Source organism: Venturia canescens, chromosome 3, assembly GCF_019457755.1.
Source record: "Venturia canescens isolate UGA chromosome 3, ASM1945775v1, whole genome shotgun sequence".
NCBI classification, from domain to species: domain Eukaryota; kingdom Metazoa; phylum Arthropoda; class Insecta; order Hymenoptera; family Ichneumonidae; genus Venturia; species Venturia canescens.
In genome coordinates this window covers 24,136,264-24,161,297 of record NC_057423.1, presented here as the reverse complement: position 1 = coordinate 24,161,297, position 25,034 = coordinate 24,136,264, and positions in this window count along the sequence as shown.

Sequence of the window (25,034 nt, the reverse complement as noted above, 5' to 3'; positions counted from 1 at the left end):
AGTGTCTCGGCTACGGCCACCACGGTCGTCGGTGTTCCGGCCCGGACCGCAGCAAGGCTTGCTACCGGTGCGGCGCAGGGGATCACACAGCATCGGGCTGTAAGGAAAGCCCGAAGTGCTTCCTCTGCGCTGAGGTTGAGAACGACCCTGAGGTCTGTCGTCACATTGCGGGGTCGGGCCGATGCGGAGTATTCCGTAAGGCCCTTGCAAAGGCCAAGCAGTGATGGCGGTAGTCCTCCAGGGGAACCTCCACCGGAGCAGGGTGGCCGATGACCTCCTGGCGCAGATCTGTCTCAAGAAAGCTGCTGATATTATACTCATCAGCGAGCAGTATCTGGACAGGGAAGGCCCAGGATGGTACTCGGACACCCTCGGCACGGCGGCTATATGGGTCCCGGATCGACGACGTCTCCAAGTCGTCGACCATGGTTCGGGCTCCGGCTTCGTTTGGGTGAGGGGTGGTGATGTTACTTACGTCAGCTGCTACTTCACTCCGAACGAGCCGATCGCGGATTTCCAGGCCAAACTCCATGGCCTGGAGGACACAGCCCGGACCATGGAGGGTGAGCTGGTAGTGGCCGGAGACTTCAACGCCAAGGCGTTGGAGTGGGGGGAACCCTGGCAAGACTCTCGGGGTGGACGAATCCTGGACACGACGTCCAGGCTCGGGCTGGTGGTCCTTAACACCGGCTCGACGTCCACCTTCCGAAGGCCAGGGTTCAGGGAGACGATCCCTGACGTCGCTCTAGCGACGGAAAACCTGGCATCACGAGTCGAGGACTGGAGGGTGATCGAGGACTATACAGCCAGCGATCACCAGTACATCACGTTTCGTATACGTGATGTAGCTCCAGTCCGGGCCCGACAACATCAGGGCCCTGTCAGGTGGAACGTCGCAAAGATGAACCCCGAAAAGTTGTCTCCGGTCCTCATACGTGGCCAGCGAGCTCTATCCGGGACCCGACGAGGAGGAATCCCGCCCATGCAGGCCGAGGAGACGGTGGAGGTGGTTATGAGCCACCTTCACCGGGCCTGTAGGGACGCCGTGCCGCAGGTGAAAGCCCGGGGTGGACGACGTCCCGTATATTGGTGGACGGACGAAATCGCGGAGCTGAGGCGGGAGTGTCTCCGAACGAGGAGACTCGCCCAGAGAGCCCGGCGCCGCGATCCCGACGCAGCCTCGAGCACTGCCGCCTACAAGGCGGCGAGAAAAGTGCTCCGCCGGACCATCGCGAAGAGTAAGCACCGCTGCTGGAAACAGCTTGGAGAGGATCTTAACAACGATCCTTGGGATTAGGGTACAAATTGGTCCTCCGCAAACTGGGAGCCTTTTCCGAAAGCGCTCCCATGGACGCGAGGATCATCGGCAATATCGTCGATATCCTTTTCCCCGATCATCCCAAGCTGCCGCGCCGCCCTCGAACACCGGAGGACGCACCACTCCCCTTCTTTACGGAAGAGGAGTTAAAGTGCGCGGCGCGGACCTTCAAAAACAAGAAGGCACCAGGCCCAGATGGCCTGCCAGCAGAGGTGCTGAAAGCCGCAGTTGAAGGACATCCGAGGCTCTTCCTGACGATGTACAACGCTTGCCTGGCTGCGGGGGTTTTCCCTCGCCGCTGGAAACGGGCAAGATTGGTACTAATCGGGAAGGGCAAAGGCGGACCAGTGGACAGTCCATCGTCCTACAGACCCCTGTGCATGCTAGACACAGCCGGCAAGCTCCTGGAAAAGCTTCTTCGACCTCGCCTCCACGCGGCCCTCCAAGCCGCTGGAGACCTTTCCGCAAGGCAATACGGCTTTCGGAAAGGGAGGTCGACGATCAACGCTATCCAGGAGGTTGTCGAGGCAGCCAGGGGCACGGAGTGGGGGAATCACTTCTCCCGCCCCGTCTGTTTACTGGTCACGCTGGATGTGAAGAACGCGTTCAACTCGGTGCGGTGGAGCGACACCTTGAGCGCGCTGGAGCGGGATTTCAGGGTCCCCGGGTACCTTCTCAGGATGCTCGAGGATTACCTGAAGGACCGCTCCTTGGAGTACACCACCGCGGATGGTCCGGTGAGCCGGGAGGTAACGGCTGGGGCAGCCCAGGGCTCCATACTGGGTCCCGACATATGGAACGTAACGTATGACGGGATCCTCCGCATGGAGATGCCTGAGGGCACTTTTCTGGTTGGGTATGCGGACGACATTGCCGCCGTCATCATCGCGAGAAGCGTTGAGGCGGCACAGATGCTGCTCAACCAGGTAATTCGTCGGGTCCGCTCTTGGATGGATGACCACGGCTTGGAGCTAGCGCTGGCTAAAACCGAGATCGTCCTCCTCACCAAGAAGCATATTCCGCTCCAGCGGGATATGCAGGTGGGAGAGGCGACGGTACAGACGACGGCGTCGGTTAAGTACCTGGGGGTGAGCCTCGATTCGAGACTCACCTTCGGGGAAGAAATAAGGAGGAGAGCAGACAAGGCGGCTGCGATAACGACGTCTCTTAGCAGGGTCATGGCCAATATTGGCGGTCCCCGACCTTGCAAGAGGCGTCTCCTCTTACGCACCGCCGAGTCAATAATGCTCTACGGCGCCGAAGTCTGGGCCGATGCGCTTCGGTACGACATATACCGCAAGCGCATGGCCGGAGTACAGCGGAGAGGGGCCCTCCGCATCGCGTGCTCCTACCGTACGGTCTCGGAGCCAGCCGTGCTCGTCGTAGCCGGGGTCATCCCAATTGACCTCCTCGCCCAAGAGCGGAAGTCCGTCCACCAGGGCAACCCGGAGGACCGGGCTCGGGGGAGAGAGCTTGCCAGGGCCGTGAGTATGCGGACCTGGTAAGAAAGATGGGAGGGGGATCCGCGGGCCAGGTGGACAGCGAGGCTCATACCTCAGCTGGACGCCTGGGTCAACCGTCGGCACGGGGAGGTAAATTATTACCTCACCCAGATGCTGACGGGGCACGGACGGTTTCGGGCCTATCTCCACAAAATGGGGAAGGTTCCGGATCCGTCCTGCCGATGCTGCGGATCCCCGCGGGACGATGCCCTCCACACGTTCTTCGAATGCGAGGAATGGAGAGTGTGGAGGGCCCCACTGGAGGAAAGGTACGGGAGCATAACTCCGGATAATATTGTCCGGGTTATGCTCCTGGGCGAAGAGCCTTGGGCGGAGGTCGACCTCTTTGTCGAGGTCGTCCTCCGCCGCAAGCGGGCCTTCGTGGAGGATGGGACGCCCTGAGGGGCGTCCAGGGAGATAGAGCGCCACCCCGAAGTAATGCGAAAGCGGTTCCGGGGTGGTTGCTAGGAGACCGGGGATGGGGTTTTTAGCCACAGTTCCGCTAATGGAGAGTCCGGCACACAGGGGGCCTTAGAGGCCCCCCTAGTGCGTAAATGCATTTTCCCCAGCCCCGGTATATAAATTAAAAAAAAAAAAAAAAAAAAATATGAAATATTTATCTAGAGTCGCGGCAGCGACTCTGAGACAAGTACATTTATAAGATATGACGAGTTGCTGCCAGAGACTCTTTACCGGAGCGATAGCGTTTCCAATTGTTTTCGAAAATTTTCAAAATTTGTTTCTTCAATAATTAATTAACTATATAATTTCGGAGAATATTATACGTTGACATATTTTTTATTATTTTTTTTCTTTCGATTGCGACCTCTTCGAACTCTGTAGCTTGACGCGTTGAAGAGATATTAATTATTTATTTTTTAATTGCATCAAAAAATGGGTCGGATTTTCGCACACATTTTTGATGTTTATTTGTTTCATATCTAGTGACAAATCTGGTGCCATAATACATTTTATATACCGATATATTTTTTTTCTGGTGCCATAATACCAATATATACCTATATATTTTCGTGTCGTATGACGTATGGTGTGTTGTTTATGCTGATAGATGATGAGGTTATAAAGATCGCGAATTTGACAGTTCACCGATATCCCGGTCGGTAGTACAAGTATATACCTATATATTTCCGTTATGATATGACGTATGGTGTGTTATTTCAATGCTAACTAAATGAGGTTATAAAGATCGCGAATGTTACAATTCACCGAAACTGTTCCAATTTTTTCCGGTTCTGTAGAAAATAAATAAAAGCAGTACAATGTTTTAGTGAAAGTGGTGAGAAAAAAGTGAAAAAGAAAGAGATAAAGACCGAGAATCCAAGAGTGTTGTGTAATGGAAAAAAAAAAGAAAATTGTCAACAACGTTCGGATTGATGGTAAAAATATTTAAAAAGGTTAGAGATTTTTTCTATATATATCTTGAGATGTAGTCCGGATTCTGAAACATTAGAAATAAAAATCCATGCCTCCGCTCTTTCTCATCAGCTCTCTCTGATTGTATCATCAAACTTGTCGATGTTTGTTATTGCAGAATATCTAAAGACGCGGCATCGTCTTGTAATAAAATAACCCAAAACAGGAATGACGGAAAAAAGCCAGGGACTACAAAAACATAGAAAGGCAGTATAATCGCATTGTCTGTAAACGTATAACAGACTATTCGAAAGTGCTTGATTACAAAATTTCTATTGGCAAATCGAAACTGAGGCAATCAGTATTTTTTTCATTTTGCATTGGTGGAAATTTTTTCATCAAAAAGACTAAATTGATAATCACGGAGAGTTTTCACTTCAATTCCAACAAAGTAAAATTTAAGTTCGAAATAAAATATGTCCACGTGTGTGTTTATGTGTGTATTAGGGTGGTCGTTATTTGGGGTCTTTTAAAACAATGCTTAACCCTCGACCATGCGGGTTGAAGTTTTCCGTTTAAAATACATGGAATTTTTCTGCGTCTGTGGTCACGATTTTACTGTGGGCCTCAATACGTTTGGAAAATCTTGAAATTTTCAGAAATTATTTTACAAGCATGTTGCTACACGGAAAAAATTTTGAAAGCTCCTATCCTTAAAATGTTGTATAGCATCATCATACTAACCCATTAATGCGCAAAACGATATTTTTGGACACACAATTTCAAGTACGCAGTTTTGACTGAAAAACAAAAGAAAAATTCTCCAAAATCTGATATAGGGGGTTTTTGAGGGTGCTCTTTCAGAACCTGGCGTTTATTTTTTAAAATTAAATCAAAATCTTCATTATTTTTGCGTTTTGAATTGGAAAGTCAAAAATTTTGAACGTTTTTGTCCCTCAAATCGATTTCCGTTACTGTTGCTGCACTCAAATAACCATATTAGGGCCAGCAAAAGTGTTTTCAATGTCTGACCTTTCCGGAACATTGGTTATAACCAGTATTTTTCTCGAAAGACTCAACAAAGAAATGTAACAGAACAAAAAGTGTTGAGAATCATCTAAAGAATACGCCTGATTTTTTTCAAAAGTTTTCTAGCTAGTTTTGTATTTTTCAATTTCGATTAATTTTGTAAAATTTTTGAAGTTCTGAAAAGATTCACACGCATTCTTCGGATGATTCTAAACAATTTTTGTTATATAATTTTTTTGTAAAGTTGAAACTTTTTTAAAAAAAAATTATTTTCCATCGAATAATAAATAGGTTCATAATTTTCTTCTTAAAAAGTTTCAACTTAAAAAAAAAAATTATATAACAAAAATTGTTTAGAATCATCCAAAGAATGTGAATCTTTTCAAAGATTTTAAATATTTTAAAAATTTATCGAAATTGAAAAATACAAAAATAGCTAGAAAATTTTTGAAAAAAATCACACGTATTCTTTAGAAGATTCTCAATACTTTTTGTTCTGGAACATTTCTTTGTTATGTCAAGACTTTCGAGAAAAAAAATCATACAGATTTTCATCATGCTGTTTTGCAAAAGCCGCCATTATGCAAAAACTGAGTAAGAAAAAAGTGTTTATAACCAGTGTTCTGGACTCGTCAGACTTTAAGAACATCTTTGCTGGCGATAATATGGTTATTTGAGAGCAGCAACAGTAAGGGAAATCGCTTTGAAAAAAAAAATGTTAGAAAATCTTGACTTTTCAATTAAAAACGAATAAATAATGAAGATTTTGATTTAATTTTACAAAATAAATGCAAGATTCTGAAAGAGCACTCTCAAAAACCCCCTATATCAGATTTTGTTCTTTAGTTAAAACTGCGTACTTGAAATTGTGTGTCAAAAATTGTCGTTTTGCGCATTAATGGGTTCTTATAGTGATGCTATACAACATTTTAAGGGTAGGAGTTTTGAAATTTTTTTTTCGTGTAGCAACATGCTTGTAAAACAATTTATAGAAATTTCAAGATTTTCCAAATGTATTGAGGCCCACAGTATAATCGTGACCACAAACGCAGAAAAATTCCATGTATTATGAACAGAAAACTTCAACCCCCATGGTCGAGGGTTGAGCATTGTTCTACAAATCTGACAAAATTACAGCATTACTTTTTATGTATTTCGAACCAATTTAGGGGACGAAAAGAGTAAAATAAATTTGATCCCAAATAACTACCACCCTAGTGGGTATTAAAATACCTAAAACAACTTGCATGCATAATAAAACGATTTTTATTTTCAAAAAAACTGATTCGGCATGAGGGGGTCACCCCCCATGGCAACCGCATTTTTTGGGGTTTCCTCTATTTTTTGCGACGAGAAAAAAACACAGACTTAAAATTTAAAGAGCTTATTCATTGGTATTTCAACTTTATGATAGAATTTTTTAACTCTGATGTCTCGAGTTAATTCCGTGTAAAATTAATCCACAGGATCCCATATGCTTCTCCATGGTGTCCACGATTCCCGGGAGTCCCGTTTATCTGCGATCAAAAAACCGAGGATCGTTTTGATTTGTAAAGCAGTGGGCTATTGCCTGAACTAAAATCATACAGAAATATCGAAATTGAAGGATTATTGAGCTATGCAACATTTTGAAAAATTGAAATAAGGTTTTTCTAAACGGAAAAATCCTTCAATGTTTAATATTTCTGTATAATTTTAATTCAGGTGATAACCACTGCTTTACTAATCCAAACGCTCCTTGGTTTTTTGATTTCAGATAAACCGATCCCCTGGAATCGTGGAGACTATGAAGAAACATATAGGTTCCTGTGGAGTAGCTTTACACCGAATCTACCAGAGATATCAGAGTTAAAAAATTCTACCATCGAGTTGAAATACCATTGAATAAACCCTTTAAATTTCAAAAGTCTATGTTTTTTTTCTTTGCCGCAAGAAAATTGCGAAAAAACCGTACAAAATTCGGCCGCCATGCGGGGTGACCCCCTATGTTGGATTTAATTATTCCAATCGATCAATATCGCGTTATCTTGAAAAAAGATTCGAGTGCCTTAGTCATTGAAATCCTGTCGTTATTTAACGACATTGAAATTTATTATTCGTTTTTATTTTCTGAGTTTTTAAATAAATTAGCCGTAATTTGATTAAAAAATTTTTGTTTCCTTTTTTTTGATATCTCTTTCAATGAGACAGGGAATAATTTTAATTAAAAAATTTTTCAATAAATGTCTTTTCGCAAGTACACTCTGATGGGTGATAATATGATCATTACATCTGAACGGTAGTCTCAGTGAATAAACCCTACATATATGTTACTCATACATGTAGTGTGCATTTCTTGGTACGAACAAAAAATGAATTAACAATAACAGAATGTCATCTACATTGTGCCCTAACATGAAGAATTTGATTTTCCAATATCCTGTAAAACTTTTTCAAGTTCACAGTGCACAAAAAGTAGTCAAATCAAACCATAAGTAACAGCACGAATGCTGTTAAAAAATTGGAGACAAGTACATTTATGTTTGATGTCACCTGGACAGTAGTCTCAGTGAAACCCTATGTGACACTCATGTAGTTCAAAACACGAATGCACGATGATTTATAAGAAGTTGTTCGATCTGTTCTCTCGAAACTTGCTTCAAATGAGCAATTCATTACTAAAGGTTATAAAAAAAAACCATTTCAAACGCAATGAATAAAAAAATGAATCTGTTAAATCATGGTAATGCATGAAAAACGTTTGGTTCAAAGGAACAAAACGTGGTCAAATAAATGCAAAAGTGACGAGTACATCGCATGACGAGTGAAAAAAATTCAAAACATAATGGTATGTAAAAAAAATTACGAAACCAACTGTAAATAATTTCAACAAAACAATTAAGAAAAGCTTTCACAAATCATGAAAAAATATTATATTAAAAAAAATACAAATCTGTAATTATATTGTAAAGGAAAAAAAAAAATTCAAATAGGACGTGAGAAATTCATTCTTACGGGAAGCACCCGGAACTTGAGAAAGTTCCAGTGAATCAAAAAAGTTACCATCTGAGTTATGTGCAGCACTACAATTTATGGCATCAATCGGAGGATAAGTATTTTATTAGTATATAATACATAATTTTTCACAATATGAAATTGTTCTGAGAAACGTTCAAATCCAAAAAAAAATCGCATCGAAGGTAAAAGTCATTTGTTACTCTATGGTGGCAGAGACTTACTTGGAAGAAAATCGATTCTTCTCAGACTTTCAGGATCCCCTGGTATTCACAATATTCGACGTCGATTTCGTATCGGTACAAATTATGTTTAAATATGTGCTAAAAGTACTTGTCCGGCCCATCACTTTTCATTCAAATTGCTCATTCAAATAAAAATCAAACTAGACGTTAATTTCTGCGTTTTTTTTATGGAACTAGCATTAACGCTGGCGTTACACGCCCACTTGAATTTGGACATCATTCCACATATGCTCGGCGGCAACTATCTCTTCGCAACAATTCATGGCATCGAGTAAACAAAACCATTGCAACGGATAGAGGCTTTACATTCCGATATATCGAAAAATTTTTTTTTAAGAAAGGGTATATAGTAATACACTAGGGAATCACTTTTCATCGAATTTCAAGAAATGCCCGTGTCGCACTCATTTTTTAATGTTGATTTCAACAAAGTGCAATTGTGTACGTGACCATAAAAAAACGAAATTGTACAGACGAATCTGCTCGAAAATTTATTGAATTGCGATTTATTATCAGCTGAATATCTTCAGTAATAGAATAGATTAGTTGCTATAACGAATAAAATTCGTTTGAAGAAGAAAACGTGTAGAAAAATTGCCGTCATTTCAATATAAACTGAGGAGTTAATTTGGAAGCTGGACAATGCTTATCGTGCGAAGCATACTTTTTCATAAATACGCAATAATATCTCTTGGATATTACAGAAAAATTTGTTTGCATTTTTTTATAATGAATGCAATTAAGTTAAAATCTCTTGGAGGTAATTTTTTAAATTCCCTCTGTTTCCCTCTGTACGCATAGATGTGATCCATCAGATCTAGAAGAGCCCTGATTTTTATTTGAATGAGCAATTTAAATGAAAAGTGATGGGCCGGACAAGTACTTTTAGCACATATTTAAACATAATTTGTACCGATACGAAATCGACGTCGAATATTGTGAATACCAGGGGATCCTGAAAGTCTGAGAAGAATCGATTTTCTTCCAAGTAAGTCTCTGCCACCATAGAGTAACAAATGACTTTTACCTTCGATGCGATTTTTTTTTGGATTTGAACGTTTCTCAGAACAATTTCATATTGTGAAAAATTATGTATTATATACTAATAAAATACTTATCCTCCGATTGATGCCATAAATTGTAGTGCTGCACATAACTCAGATGGTAACTTTTTTGATTCACTTGAACTTTCTCAAGTTCCGGGTGCTTCCCGTAAGAATGAATTTCTCACGTCCTATTTGAATTTTTTTTTTCCTTTACAATATAATTACAGATTTGTATTTTTTTTAATATAATATTTTTTCATGATTTGTGAAAGCTTTTCTTAATTGTTTTGTTGAAATTATTTACAGTTGGTGTCGTAATTTTTTTTACATACCATTATGTTTTGAATTTTTTTCACTCGTCATGCGATGTACTCGTCACTTTTGCATTTATTTGACCACGTTTTGTTCCTTTGAACCAAACGTTTTTCACGCATTACCATGATTTAACAGATTCATTTTTTTATTCATTGCGTTTGTTAGTTATTACAATAAGCTGTGAAATGATTCTCAACTTTGTGAACCATATTTTCTCATCACTCTTACAAAGTGATAATTTTGGTTATTTTCATAATTATAATTTTTCTCATTATTGATAACATTAGTCATCATTCCATTTGTGATCATTTTAAACCATAACAAATAGAACATACCAAACATAATAATTACCTCGTGCGTTTATTCACAAGAATATACGGACTTTGCGTTGTAGGCCCACAGCTTCGAGGTTATTTCGGAAAATATGCGTAGCTACCGATCTGTATATAAATTCGCACTCGATATGTCACAATTACGCGCTAAAATTTTTTTAGTCCTGTAACGTTTCACTTAATGACAACATGTGTTTCAATTTGTACATCGGGTGCTTATTAAAAGTTATTAACACTTCAGAATGAAACTTGTACCGCGGCGGAACACACGTGCTGCAAATAACCAATATCAATACGGATATGCCGCTGTCGAGATCCCGCCCTTATTAGATTCCCATTACATTCTTGAGTCTTTGTCTCGGATTCTGCTCTTATTCTGATATACCTGTACCCCTAGGGAAAAAAAGGTTGGGACAAGTACATTGATGGTGTCGTGTTTGCTGATAATTCCATCCATAAAAAAAACTTAGAAACCGATGCCTCTTTCTTCTTATTTGATTCGAACAGCTAAATCAATTGAAAAAAAATTCATCTTATTTACGTGCAGCATTAAAATTTATTATATCAATTCGAGGCCAAGTATTTTCTAATGAATTGAAATAAGTTACCACTTGAATTACGTGCAGCACTAAAATTTGTGATATCAATCGGTGGACAAGTATTTTATTAGTAACTTCAAAGTTGAACATTATGGAATTGTTCTAAGAAGCTTTTAAATCCAAAAATATCATATGCAAGTTAATCATTTCTTGCTCTATGGTGGCAGAGACTTATAAGAAAATCGATTCTTTTCAGACTTTCAGGAGCTTCTGATATTATTCATAATATTCGACGTCGATTGGATCGTTACAAATTATGTTTAAATATGAGTTAAAAGTACTTGTCCGGCCCATCACTATTTATTGAAATAAAAATCAATCATAAAAAAAACGAAATTGTACGGCAGAATCCGGTTAAAAATGTATTGAAATGCGATTTATTATTAGTTTAATGTTCTTAATAATAGTATAGGTTAGTTATACCGAATGAAATTCGTTCGCTGGAAGAAGTGAGAAGTAAAAATTGCCGTCATTCCAATACAAACTGGGGAGTTATTTTTGTAAACTTGAACATATTTAATGTGCTTAATGTTTTTTATTTATCGATGCACAAATACATCCCTTGTATAGTACAGGACAATTCGTTTCCATTCTTATTAAATTAGTGCACTTGAGGGAAAATTACTTGAAGATAACTCTCTAAATTCCCTCTGCATGAATATTTGTGCTCCATCAGTTCTAGAAAAGCCCTGATTTTTATTTGAATAAACAATTTTAATGGAAAGTGATGGGCCGGACAAGTACTTTTAGCACATATTTAAACATAATTTGTACCGATACGAAATCGACGTCGAATATTGTGAATACCAGGGGATCCTGAAAGTCTGAGAAGAATCGATTTTCTTCTAAGTAAGTCTCTGCCACCATAGAGTAACAAATGACTTTTACCTTCGATGCGATTTTTTTTTGGATTTGAACGTTTCTCAGAACAATTTCATATTGTGAAAAATTATGTATTATATACTAATAAAATACTTATTCTCCGATTGATGCCATAAATTGTAGTGCTGCACGTAATTCAAGTGGTAACTTATATCAATTCATTAGAAAATACTTGGCCTCGAATTGATATAATAAATTTTAATGCTGCACGTAAATAAGATGAATTTTTTTTCAATTGATTTAGCTGTTCGAATCAAATAAGAAGAAAGAGGCATCGGTTTCTAAGTTTTTTTTATGGATGGAATTATCAGCAAACACGACACCATCAATGTACTTGTCCCAACCTTTTTTTCCCTAGGGGAAGTTTATGGTTTGATATCACGTCTTTTTTCTCGAAAGTTCCTTATTTATGTTTTGATGACTATATAATTTTAATTTTAATTTCTATGAATTATTTACGATTTAATGCTTGTAAGATTGGTTTCCACGAAAAAAGACTTATTTTTCAACAAAATTGTACTGGAAATATTTCGTCACAGGTCTATCCTTGGACTTTGGCGATTTTTTTCCTTATACTCTAATATGTTTTGTCAATTAGGAACCCAAGAGCATAGTGGAAAGCAGGTTGGAAGCCGAGATATGATTTTGGCTTGTATCATCTGATTCGTCGAAAAAAGACTGATACCGCACAATCAGTATACTAGTGAAGAGTATTATACACGAATGCTGTAGGATCGTAATATATTTGATATTTTCTTACGGTTCGAAATCATTTTCGTTGTGTGACTTAAGAAGTTTTGTTTACATTCCTTGTGGTGTAATAAGAAAACGGGCGATCATCAATGTAATTGTCCAAATTTTTTTTCTCCGAGTGAGGATTTTTACGGCTTGATATCAAATCTTTTTTCTATGGCAGTTCTAAACGACAAAACATATTCTTAAATAAGATTTTCTAAAGTTAACCAATGTTTCTATTGTTATATTTTAAAATAAGTTCTCCAATGATTTTCTTTAAGTTTTGTACAATTTATAACAGTTTGATATTCTTCGAATGTTTCAAGTGATACCCTCAATTTTTCAACTATTTCGAATGTGTCCATAATTTTGTGGGATTAAAATCATATTCCGTAAGGTTTTTCAATATTTTGTATCATTGTGGAATTTTCCCCCGTCATTTATAAATTTTGTTTTCAATAGTTTTGATGAAATCATTGTGAATAAAGAAAATATGAAGATTTTTCAATGAAATGAATTTTTTGATTGATTTTCTTTAAAATTGGATAGAAAGAGAAAGAAAAAAATGTATACAATGTTCACCAAGTCCACCAGAATTCGCAATTTTCACATATGTTTATTGAATTCTAATGCTACCAATTTTTATTTCATTAAAAAACGTGTTTCCAAGGACTTTTTGAAGCAATCTTTTTCATTCGTATTATCATACCCAGAGATAAAAGTTGACACACCCACGTCGATGCACAAAATTTTTAAACTCTGCATGTAGCCACCAAGGTTCAACCGGACAAAAGATGAACTATGAAGTGCGTCAAGACCAACAGAATTGCTTATTCATTAATATGTCCATTGCATTTTGAAAACATAACTTCTTATGTCATTCATAAATAGGCCATCGCTGACTTCTTGTATCATTTATCATTATTTTGAGTTATTTATTACTAGTAATCCATATCGTAATTCTATAATTCTTCTACAATTTCTATTAATTGTAAGTATCCATATTTCATAATCAAAAATAGGAAGTGCTAATACCTAGCGTGCATGTCAATACACAGAATTTTCAAAGTTTGCAAGTATCCGCTGCAATTTATTCATCTAAATTTTGATACAGAAAGAAAAAATTGCCACCGATTCATAAAATTCATTATGCCAAAACTAAAAGGAAAAAAGACAGCGCACTTCAAAGTGAACAGAACTCAAAATTGTTTCATGTATCTTCGTTTATATATTGCAGTCGGAATCAAAAAGTGAAAAGATTGGCACACCTACGCTTCACAGAAATATCAAAGTTCATAGATATTTGCTGCATACCAGTAATACAAACTTTGGTGCTATGGGGCAAACCATTTCAAAATTCCATGAACCACATTCTTGAAACTTATTATGTCACATTCAAGAAAAAAAGTGACAGATACGCTGCATGTTGAAGCAAGCAAAATGCTGTATTTCTGTATGTCTCCATGGTTATACGCAGACAAAATATTTGATCACATTCAAAAATTATCAGACGTAGACTTACACACATGAATTTTTCAACCCATGATGCCAATCATAAACATGGTCTGGAAATACTCTACATACATGTCGCTTCATGACTTTGTCGCACTTTAGAGGTGTTCATTGCATTTCGAAGATACGAATTTTGATATCATGAAAATTAACCACCCAATGACTTATTGAAATAAATTTCCAAATTCATTATGCAATAACTCAAGTGAATATATCTATGCACTTACATGGTCCAAAGATTTTTCTAAAACTTGGGTGTATGAACAAGCAATCATGAAAACTTTTTGTTATGAATTTTCCAATTTATTGAAATCAATATGAGGGAATAGAAATACGAAAGTCACTCGAATTAAATTGATATGGATATACTGTAAGCTAAGGAGGTGGGAAAATTAAAGGGGCTGGTGAACACAGCCAAACGAAATGAAAGAAAATATGACAACAATACAATGAATTAGACACTTACTTGACCAAAGTTTTTCAAACTTCATTTGCATTCATTTACATACAACCACGCAAATTTTTTCTATAATGTAATTACACAACATAAATTTTCTGTTTTTAAAGAACGTTTGAGAGGTTATAATGAGCGAAAGTTTATTTTTCTCACATAACTCCCGTTGAAAATTTTTGAAGAACCAGAATCAGGATTGCAACAAAATTATGTCATAAATAAACGTAAAATCAAAGAATTTGTACAAGGAGAAATTTCCCAATACTAATATATGTTCTATATAACAAACACTCGCGAACCGATTGCGATGAGCGTAAACTAACCCACATCGGCTTTCACAAAACTTACATAACATTTTTTTTTATAGTCATATAAGAATTTTGAATACAGCTCGCACTATTTCTCCGAAACTTTATCATTTAGATCGCTGTTGCTATTAATTTGATCATGCCATCAAAAACTGACAGATGGTTGAACATATCACGCCAAAGTCACTATATATCTGGTTTTCGTAATACACTGCATGTATGACACCACATACCACTACTTTGAATAAAATAAATACATATTGAACACTTGATTAGATGAAAAATTTTTTTTTTTCACGCCGCACTTCGTAATGTCGGAAATCCGATTATTATAACATCAAAAGCTGACAGCTGACTGATGGGATTGTATGTATAGGTATATATTCATAAACTTTATTCCGCTGGAACGGTACAGCGAGTATCCTGACCAATCACAACTCATTATTTCTGTAGCCGGGATCCCGGGACTCGAGCTTCCATAGAAATGGGTTATAGCTGGCATCAAGAGGCCTTTGATGGTGTTCTGTACAGACACGGCAAATCCTTAAATGAGTTAGTAACTTTTGCATAATCTTGAGCCTGTGCAAAGTTTTTTCTCAGCATTCACGCTACTGATCGTGTTGGTTTCGTGCTCATTCGAAAGGGATTTTGAAAATTAGTCTCCAAACCAATTTTTGATTTATAAAAAATCTCCTGAGCTCTGCAATTTTAGAAAATGACATGCCAGTTTTACCCCCTCCACCGCGAATCGTTTTATTCAGAGAAAGTATAACTCGGCGAGCCTCGGGCCAGCAGACGACAGGGCTGTCAATGTACTTGTCCCGAGACTCTACCGAGTCTCTTGATATATACTTTTAACCGCGAACCCAGGTTCCGGAATTTGTACAAAAACGTTCACTCCGTTGCACATGTATATTGTCGACCGCGTCGTTTCCGGCCTATATACATTCTCGCTGTATAACTTTCATGACATTAATTCATTCAATCTTATTTTCGTTTGCATTGTCCTCGTGAAATATTTCAAGGTTCGTCAAAAAAAGACCATTAAATGCACATCACAAATGAAGAGAATGCAATATTAAACGGGTTTGAGATTGCTATTGTTACGCGCAGGTCGTATACATATATATACTGAAACGACCAGGCGATATCGTGGACCTAGTTTACGATACGACGGGAATTTTTCAGTCGTAACGACCATCCAACCGATAGTTACGATCAAAAAATTTTCAATCGCCACTACCAATGGGCCCTTGGTAGTATCGAAGGTAGTAATTCCGTAGCAAAATGTTCAAATACGACCGAAAAGTTAACGACCGTAAAATTTCGGTTCTAAAATCCGCTAAGGGTGTATAATAACGTCCTGTAACGTATCGCAGTCGTGTGAAAAATATATTTCTCTTATTATGCATTTCCTCAAATATATTGTTAATGAATTCCGCTGTCAGGATTCCGCTGAAATGAATGTTCTTACACGCCATCGATTAATACGTTTTAATTATTCACGAATTTGAAAAATCAAGAGACTCGGTAGAGTCTCGGGACAAGTACATTGACAGCCCTGTCGTCTGCTGGCCTGAGGCTCTCGCCGAGACTATATTTTTCTCTGAATAAAACGATTCGCGGTGGTGGGGGTAAAATTGGCATGTGACTTTCTTTAATTGCAAAGCTCATGAGTTATGTACGGCTTTGAAAATTGAACTTTTAGCTAATTAAGAAGTTCTCTGTCGAATGAGTCCAAAATCAGCATGCTCGGTGTCGTAATTTCTGAGAAAAAACTTTGCACGGACTTAAGATTATGCAAAAGTTACTAACGCATTCAGGATTTTACGTATCTGTATACGCGTACTCCAACCGCTGCAAACATAGGCCTCTTGGCCCCCATGATCACCAATCCCTGGTGAGAGAAATTTTGTTGCAACCAATGAAGAGTGAGAGAATTTTTGGGCCAATGACATTCAAGAAAAAGAGCAAGGAAGTTTGGCGGAAAGCTAAAGAGCTCGAGAGCTCGAAAGTACTCGAAAGTCACCAGGAGAAGTTTCACGTCATGTTGACATTTGGGGCTATGATGTTATGAAGTGCGTGCGGGAAAATAAAAATAATTTTCACGTCATCTAACGAAGTGCATATTGATATTTATTTTGTTAAAACTTGTGGAATACTAAACCAGTATAAAAGCGGCCGCGTAAATGTAGACTGTGATCTGTGTGTGAAAATAAAAAATATAAAAAAATGCGCGATGCATATGTCAACGAAACTTTTCAAGATTTCATTATTTCGTTCGATTGGAAATAAGTGTCAACTGAGATAATCTTTCAATTAAACCAGAGCGCGCGGAATATTGTGCAGCGTAAATATATCATCAGTTGCGTGATTATATATCATGAGTAATAATGTAGGTTATATATACGAGTGCCCTTTGATAGCTGTGTGGTAATAACGAACCGGCCGGGGTTTGATGTTACGAAGTGCGGGACAAATGTAACAAACGTTCGCATAGTTAGTGAATAATATAAATAAAGCAAATCAGATTATCAAAAATAGGTCTGGGAGTTGTAAGGAAAAATGTTCGTCAACCTAAAACGTCAAATTTTCTTTTTGCGATATGAAATATTATGGTTGATAATTCATAAATCAAGAACACACGGAACTGTTAGTATATAATGTGAGAAACTCCAATCGAATAAATGTTTTCTAATTTATTTCTTGTGTCAACATTATTTTTGAATATTCCCATATTTTGTTTCCTATTGAGTTTGGCTCGGCTCTTTCCGATCCTTGTTTTGACTCCATCGGTTTGCAGCGGATCGATACATATTATTAATTGGTTGCCTAATATGTGTCCTATGATTTTCTACTATTTCTTCATGCTGATTGTGGTAACGTGATTCAAGAGGTTTCCAATTATGATCATCAATCGCACATTTTGTACAACAGATTCTCAAAACAGTTTCTGGTCTTGATATAAGTGTAGTTATTCTTTTTCCAGCTGGTCTGTCGAGTAATAAATTTTGAAACTTGTTCCAAAAAGTCTTTGGATGCTTTTTTTGCTGATAATATGAAAAGTTGAATCTTCGGAATGCGGTAGGCAAACACAAACATTGACAACAATACTTATGAAATGACGTGTATGTTGAATATTCCTATTCTGCAAACTGCAAATGTGGAATTATTGGTGAAAACATTCATTACGATAAGTGTACAGTTGCTCAGTTTTCGATGCGATTAAGTATAATACCTGCCAACATCATGGAAACCTACAGAATTTCTGAATGTTATGTGCGCTATGTCATTTTAATGTAACATCATGACTTCTAACAACTTTTCACTCTAATACTATAGATTTGGATCATTGAAATACAGCAAAAATCTGCAAACTATAAAATTTATATACTGTGCCATTCATTTTATTTTTTGACTCGCACCGTAACATATATATGAAGTGAAAAATTCATTACAAAAGTCTTCAGTTGCTCATTTATGGATGGATTTGAAATTGCTGTCTTCCAAACTCATTGCGCAGATACATTGAATCGCAGCAGATACCTGCGAACTTGGAAATTTCTGTGGATAAGTATATGTGCTAAGTATCACCCCCTATCTTTGATTATGGTAATATGTAATGGAACTTTGTTCAGCAAGTTGTAAAGTATTTCTTTTCAAATAGTATTAAAGTTTGTATTACTGCGGTGTGGAGCGAATACCTTCCAACTTTGATATTTTTGTGTCGCAGCATGTGTGCCAATTATTTAAATTTTTTACTCCAACCGTAACATGTAATTTCAAAAATTCATCACAAAAGTTTTCAGCTTTACTAATTATCTTAATTTTCCTTTTTCTAAATTCTATGCTAAATTTCTGAATTTCCTAATTTATTTCTAAATTATCCTGAAATGAAATTGTTTTTCTCCAAAACCAATACAGATACCTCAAACGTCTTTGAATTCCGTTGCTCTGTTGAATCAAGTACGCTCAGTTTTTTTTTGCTTCTTTGAGTTCTGACATAATAAATGTTTCCGGGTGCCTTTTTTCAGCAACTATCAAACTTTAGATAATTGGATCTCCGCGGCCACTTGCAAACTTTGGAAATATATTTCATCGGGGGCATGTTTTGGATGACACGAAAATGTCTAGATTGAGAATGAAAAAACGACATTTAAAAATGGCCAATTCAGTTGGATTCGTTGTGTCTTGAATTTGATCTATCTTTTTTCTTTTCCTGTCTTTTCACTAACGTTATAAGCCGGAAATCATATCTCAGCCCGCAACACGCATTGCTACATGCTCTTGAGTTACCAATGGACAAAACATATTAGAAGACAAGGAGAAAAATCACCAAAGTCCAAGAACAAACCTCTATCGAAATATTTCCAGTACAATTTTGACGAAATTTAGGTCTTTTTTCGTGGAAACCAACGTTATAAGCCGAAAATCATATCACGACCTACAACCTGCTTTTCACCGTGCTCTTTGGTTCCTAATTGACAAAACATATTAGGGTACAAGGAAAAAAAGCACCGAAGTCCAAGAACAGACCTGTGACGAAATATTTCCAGTAAAATTTTGACGGAAAATAGGTCCTTTTTCGTGGAAACCAGCGTTATAAGCCGAAAATCATATCCCGGCCTCCAACCCGCTTGCGACCGTGCGCTTGGGTTTCTAATTGACAAAACATATCAGAGTACAAAGAAAAAAATTGCCAAAGTCCAAGGACAGACCCTTGACGAAATATTTTCAGTACTATTTTGACGAAAAATAGGTCTTTTTTTCGTGAAAACCAACGTTATAAGACGAAAATCATAAATAATCCATAGAAATTCAAACTAAAATCCTATAGTCAACTGAACATAAATAAGGAACTTTTGAGAAAAAAGACGTGATATCAAACCATAAACTTCCCCTAGGAAAAAAAAGGTTGGGACAAGTACATTGATGGTTCCTCGTTTGCTGATAATTCCATCCATGAAAAAAACTTTAAAAATATATTCTTTTTAAATTGTCAAAAAAATGATTTTATAAAAAAAAATACAGAACAATTCGAAAAAATTTTCACAAATCTTGAAAAAACATTATCTGTAAAAAAAACTAATCTGTATCTATTTTTTAAAGTGTCAAAAGAATCAAATAACAAGTAAAAAATAAAAAACCGAAAAATCGCGCTTGAAATCATTTTGGAAATCGATGCCTCATTCTTCTTATTTGATTCGAACAGCTAAATCAATTGAAAAAAATTCCATCTAATTTACGTGTAGCATTAAAATTTATCATATCAATTCGAGGCCAAGTATTTTCTAATGAATTGAAAAAAGTTACCACTTGAGTTACGTGCAGCACTAAAATTTATGATATCAATCGAAGGACAAGTAATTTATGAGTAACTCCAAATTTCAACATTATGGAATTGTTCTAAGAAGCTTTTAAATCCAAAAAAAATCACATGCAAGCTAGTCATTTCTTACTCTATGGTGGCAAAGACTTATAAGAAAATCGATTCGTTTCAGAGTTTCAGGAGCTTCTGATATTATTCACAATATTCGACGTCGATTGGATCGATACAAATTATGTTTAAATATGAGTTAAAAGTACTTGTCCGGCCCATCACTTTCCATTAAAATTGTTTATTCAAATAAAAATCAGGGCTTCTCTAGAACTGATCGAGCACAAATATTCATGCAGAGCGAATTTAGAGAGTTATCTTCAAGTAATATTCCCTTAATTGCACTAATTGAATAAGAATGGAAACGAATTGTCCTGTACTATACAAGGGATGTTATTGTGCATCGATAAATAAAAACCATTTTGCACATTAAATATGTTCAAGCTTCCAAAAATAACTTTCCAGTTGGTATTGGAATGACGGCAATTTTTACTTCTCACTTTTTCCAGCGAACGAATTTCATTCGGTATAACTAACCTATACTATTATCAAGAGACTCGGTAGAGTCTCGGGACAAGTACATTGACAGCCCTGTCGTCTGCTGGCCCGAGGCTCTCGCCGAGACTTATACTTTCTCTGAATAAAACGATTCGCGGTGGTGGGGGTAAAATTGGCATGTGATTTTCTTTAATAGCGAAGCTCATGAGTTATGTACGGCTTTGAAAATTGAACTTTAAGCTAATTAAGAAGTTCTCTGTCGAACGAGCCCAAAATCAGCATTCTCGGTGGCGTATTTGCTGAGAAAAAACTTTGCACGGGCTCAAGATTATGCAAAAAGTACCAACACATTTACGCAGCTGATGTATCCGTATATGGGTTCAGACCGATACATACAAGGGCTTCTTGATGCCCATCATAACCAATCACCGGTGAGAATCTATCCGTCTCGACCAATCGCCGATGAGAAAGTTTCTGATAGTCCTCAATGTTTTCTTGTATACCGTCTGTTATCGTCTGTTATGTTATTATAAAGTGATTGCGATCGTAGTCCCGTGGATCAACGGTGCAAGATTTGCAAATTTCGTTTAAATAAATAAAACATTATTGGAAATAGCAGTGGATATAATCAATTTTATTTTTTTCATAAAAGAAGTTTCAATAAGTTTCGAGCCTAATTCACGACAATAATATCTATAATAAATAAAACCTCAAAAGTGGATTAATTGATCTCATACAGTGTACTGAGAGTGAGTAAAATATTGAGAAGTGAAAACGTGAATAATGTGTGTCGTGAAAATTAAGAATTATCTGTTCTACTTCGATATCGTAATATATACATAGATAGCAAATTTGCGAGATTTCGCGTCATGTTGACGTTTGAGGTTATGACCGCCGGAGTGCTGTTGCGTGCAGAGTGTAGAAAAATAAAAGTGGTTATTGAAAAGTGGAAGGAATCGATATTATTAATGACGTGACTAATTAGTGTTGAATAATAATAATAATAACAATGAGAAAAAAAACGTTCGTTCATTATAACCTCTAAAACGTTCTTTCCAAACAGAAATTCTATGTTGTGTAATTACATTAAATAAAGAGGTGGATGGTTGTGTGTAAACGAATTCAAATAAATTTTAAAAAACTTTGGTCAAGTAATTCAATGTATTGTTGTCATAGTTTCTTTCATTTAGTTTGGCTGTGTTCACCGGTCCCTTTTTTCCACCTCCTTAGCTTACAGTGTATTGTCATACCAATTTCTATTTGTTCTCCAGACAATACGAGAGATATTCATATTTCTATTTTTTTTATATTAATTTCAAAAAGATAATTTGAAATATTTATAACAAAAAGCCTTCATAATTGCTTGTTCATACACCCAAGTTTTGAAAAATCTTTGAGCCATGTAAATGCATAGATATATTCACTTGAGTTGTTACATGATAAATTTGGAAATTTATTTCAATAAGTCATTGGGTGCTTAATTTTCATGATATCAAAATTTGTATCTTTGAAATGCAATGAACACCTCTAAAGTTCGACAAAGTGATGAAGCGACATGTATATTGAATATTTCCAGACCATGTTTGCGATTGGTATTGTGGGTTGAAAAATCCATGTCTGTAAGTCTACACCTGATCATTTTTGGATGTGATCAAATATTTTGTCTGCGGATAACCATGGAGACATACAAAATTACAGCATTTTGCTTGCTTCAACATGCATCGTATCTGTCACTTTTTTTTTGAATGTGTCATAATAAGTTTCAAAAATGTGGTTCATGTAATTTTGAAGTGTTTTTCCCTATAGCACCAAAGTCTGTATAACTGGTACGTAGCAAGTACCTATGAACTTTGATATTTCTGTGAAATAGCAGGTATGCCAATCTTTTAGCTTTTTGGTTCCGACTGGAATATATTAACGAAGATATTCATTACTAAAGTCTTCACCTACTTATTTCTGAATAGATCTGAAATTACTGTCTTCAGAAACTAATGCACAGATACATGAAACAATTTTGATTTCTGTTCTCTTTCAATTGCGCTGTCTTTTTTCTTTTTAACTATGGCTCTGCTCTCTCCGATCCTTGTTTTGACTCCATCGGTTTGCAGCGGATCGATGCATATTATTAATTGGTTGCCTAATATGTGTCCTATGATTTTCTACTATTTCTTCATGCTGATTGTGGTAACGTGATTCAAAAGGTTTCCAATTATGATCATCAATCGCACATTTTGTACAACAGATTCTCAAAACAGTTTCTGGTCTTGATATAAGTGTAGTTATTCTTTTTCCACCTGGTCTGTCGAGTAATAAATTTTGAAACTTGTTCCAAAAAGTCTTTGGATGCTTTTTTTGCTGATAATATGAAAATTTGAATCTTCGGAATGCGGTAGGCAAACACAAATATTGACAACAATACTTATGAAATGACGTGTATGTTGAGTATTCCTATTCTGCAAACTGCAAATGTGGAATTATTGGTGAAAACATTCATTACGATAAGTGTACAGTTGCTCAGTTTTCGATGCGATTAAGTATAATACCTGCCAACATCATGGAAACCTACAGAATTTCTGAATGTTATGTGCGCTATGTCATTTTAATCTAACATCATGACTTCTAACAACTTTCCACTCTAATACTATAGATTTGGATCATTGAAATACAGCAAAAATCTGCATACTATAAAATTTATATACTGTGCCATTCATTTTATTTTTTGACTCCCATCGTAACATAAATATGAAGTGAAAAATTCATTACAAAAGTCTTCAGTTGCTCATTTATGGATGGATTTGAAACTGCTGTCTTCCAAACTCATTGCGCAGATACATTGAATTGCAGCCGATACCTGCGAATTTGGAAATTTCTGTGGATAAGTATATGTGCTAAGTATCACCCCCTATCTTTGATTATGGTAATATGTAATGGAACTTTGTTCAGCAAGTTTTAAAGTGTTTCTTTTCAAATAGTATTGAAGTTTGTATTACTGCAGTATGGAGCGAATACCTTCAAACTTTGATATTTTTGTGTCGCAGCATGTGTGCCAATCATTTAAATTTTTTACTCCAACCGTAACATGTAATTTCAAAAATTCATCACAAAAGTTTTCAGCTTTACTAATTATCTTAATTTTCCTTTTTCTAAATTCTATGCTAAATTTCTGAATTTCCTAATTTATTTCTAAATTATCCTGAAATGAAATTGTTTTCCTCCACAAGCAATGCAGGTACCTTAAACGTCTTTGAATTCCGTTGCTCTGTTGAATCAAGTACGCTCAGTTTTTTTTACTTCTTTGAATTCTGACATAATAAAAGTTTCCGGGTGCCTTTTTTCTGCAACTATCAAACTGTAGATAATTGGATCTCCGCGGCCACTTGTAAACTTTGGAAATATATTTCATCAGGGGCATGTTTTGGATGACACGAAAATGTCTAGATTCAGAATGCCAAAACGACATTTAAAAATGGCCAATTCTGTTGTATTCGTTGTGTCTTGAATTTGATCTATCTTTTCTCTTTTCACTAACGTTATAAGCCGGAAATCATATCTCAGCCCGCAACACGCATTGCTACATGCTCTTGAGTTTCCAATGGACAAAACATATTAGAAAACAAGGAGAAAAATCACCAAAGTCCAAGAACAAACCTCTATCGAAATATTTCCAGTTCAAATTTGACGAAATTTAGGTCTTTTTTCGTGGAAACCAACGTTATAAGCCGAAAATCATATCACGACCTACAACCTGCTTTTCACCGTGCTCTTTGGTTCCTAATTGACAAAACATATTAGAGTACAAGGAAAAAAATCGCCAAAGTCCAAGGAGAGACCTGTGACGAAATATTTTCAGTTCAATTTTTACGAAAAATAGGTCTTTTTTCGTGGAAACCTACGCTATAAGCCGAAAATCATATCCCGGCCTCAAACCCGCTTGCGGCCGTGCTCTTGGGTTCCTAATTGACAAAACATATTAGAGTACAAGGGAAAAAATCGCCAAAGTCCAAGGAGAGACCTGTGACGAAATATTTTCAGTTCAATTTTTACGAAAAATAGGTCTTTTTTCGTGGAAACCTACGCTATAAGCCGAAAATCATATCCCGGCCTCAAACCCGCTTGCGGCCGTGCTCTTGGGTTCCTAATTGACAAAACATATTAGAGTACAAGGGAAAAAATCGCCGAAGTCCGAGGACAGACCTGTGACGAAATATGTCCAGTACAGTTTTGACGAAAAATAGGTCTTTTTTCGTGAAAACCAACGTTATAAGACGAAAATCATAAATAATTCATAGAAATTTAAACTAATATCCTATAGTCAACTGAACATAAATAAGGAACTTTTGAGAAAAAAGACATGATATCAAACCATAAACTTCCCCTAGGAAAAAAAAGGTTGGGACAAGTACATTGATGGTCCCTCGTTTGTTGATAATTCCATCCATGAAAAAAACTTTAGAACAAAATTTTTATAAAAAATGGGCAAAAAAATTATTTTATAAAAAAAATACAGAACAATT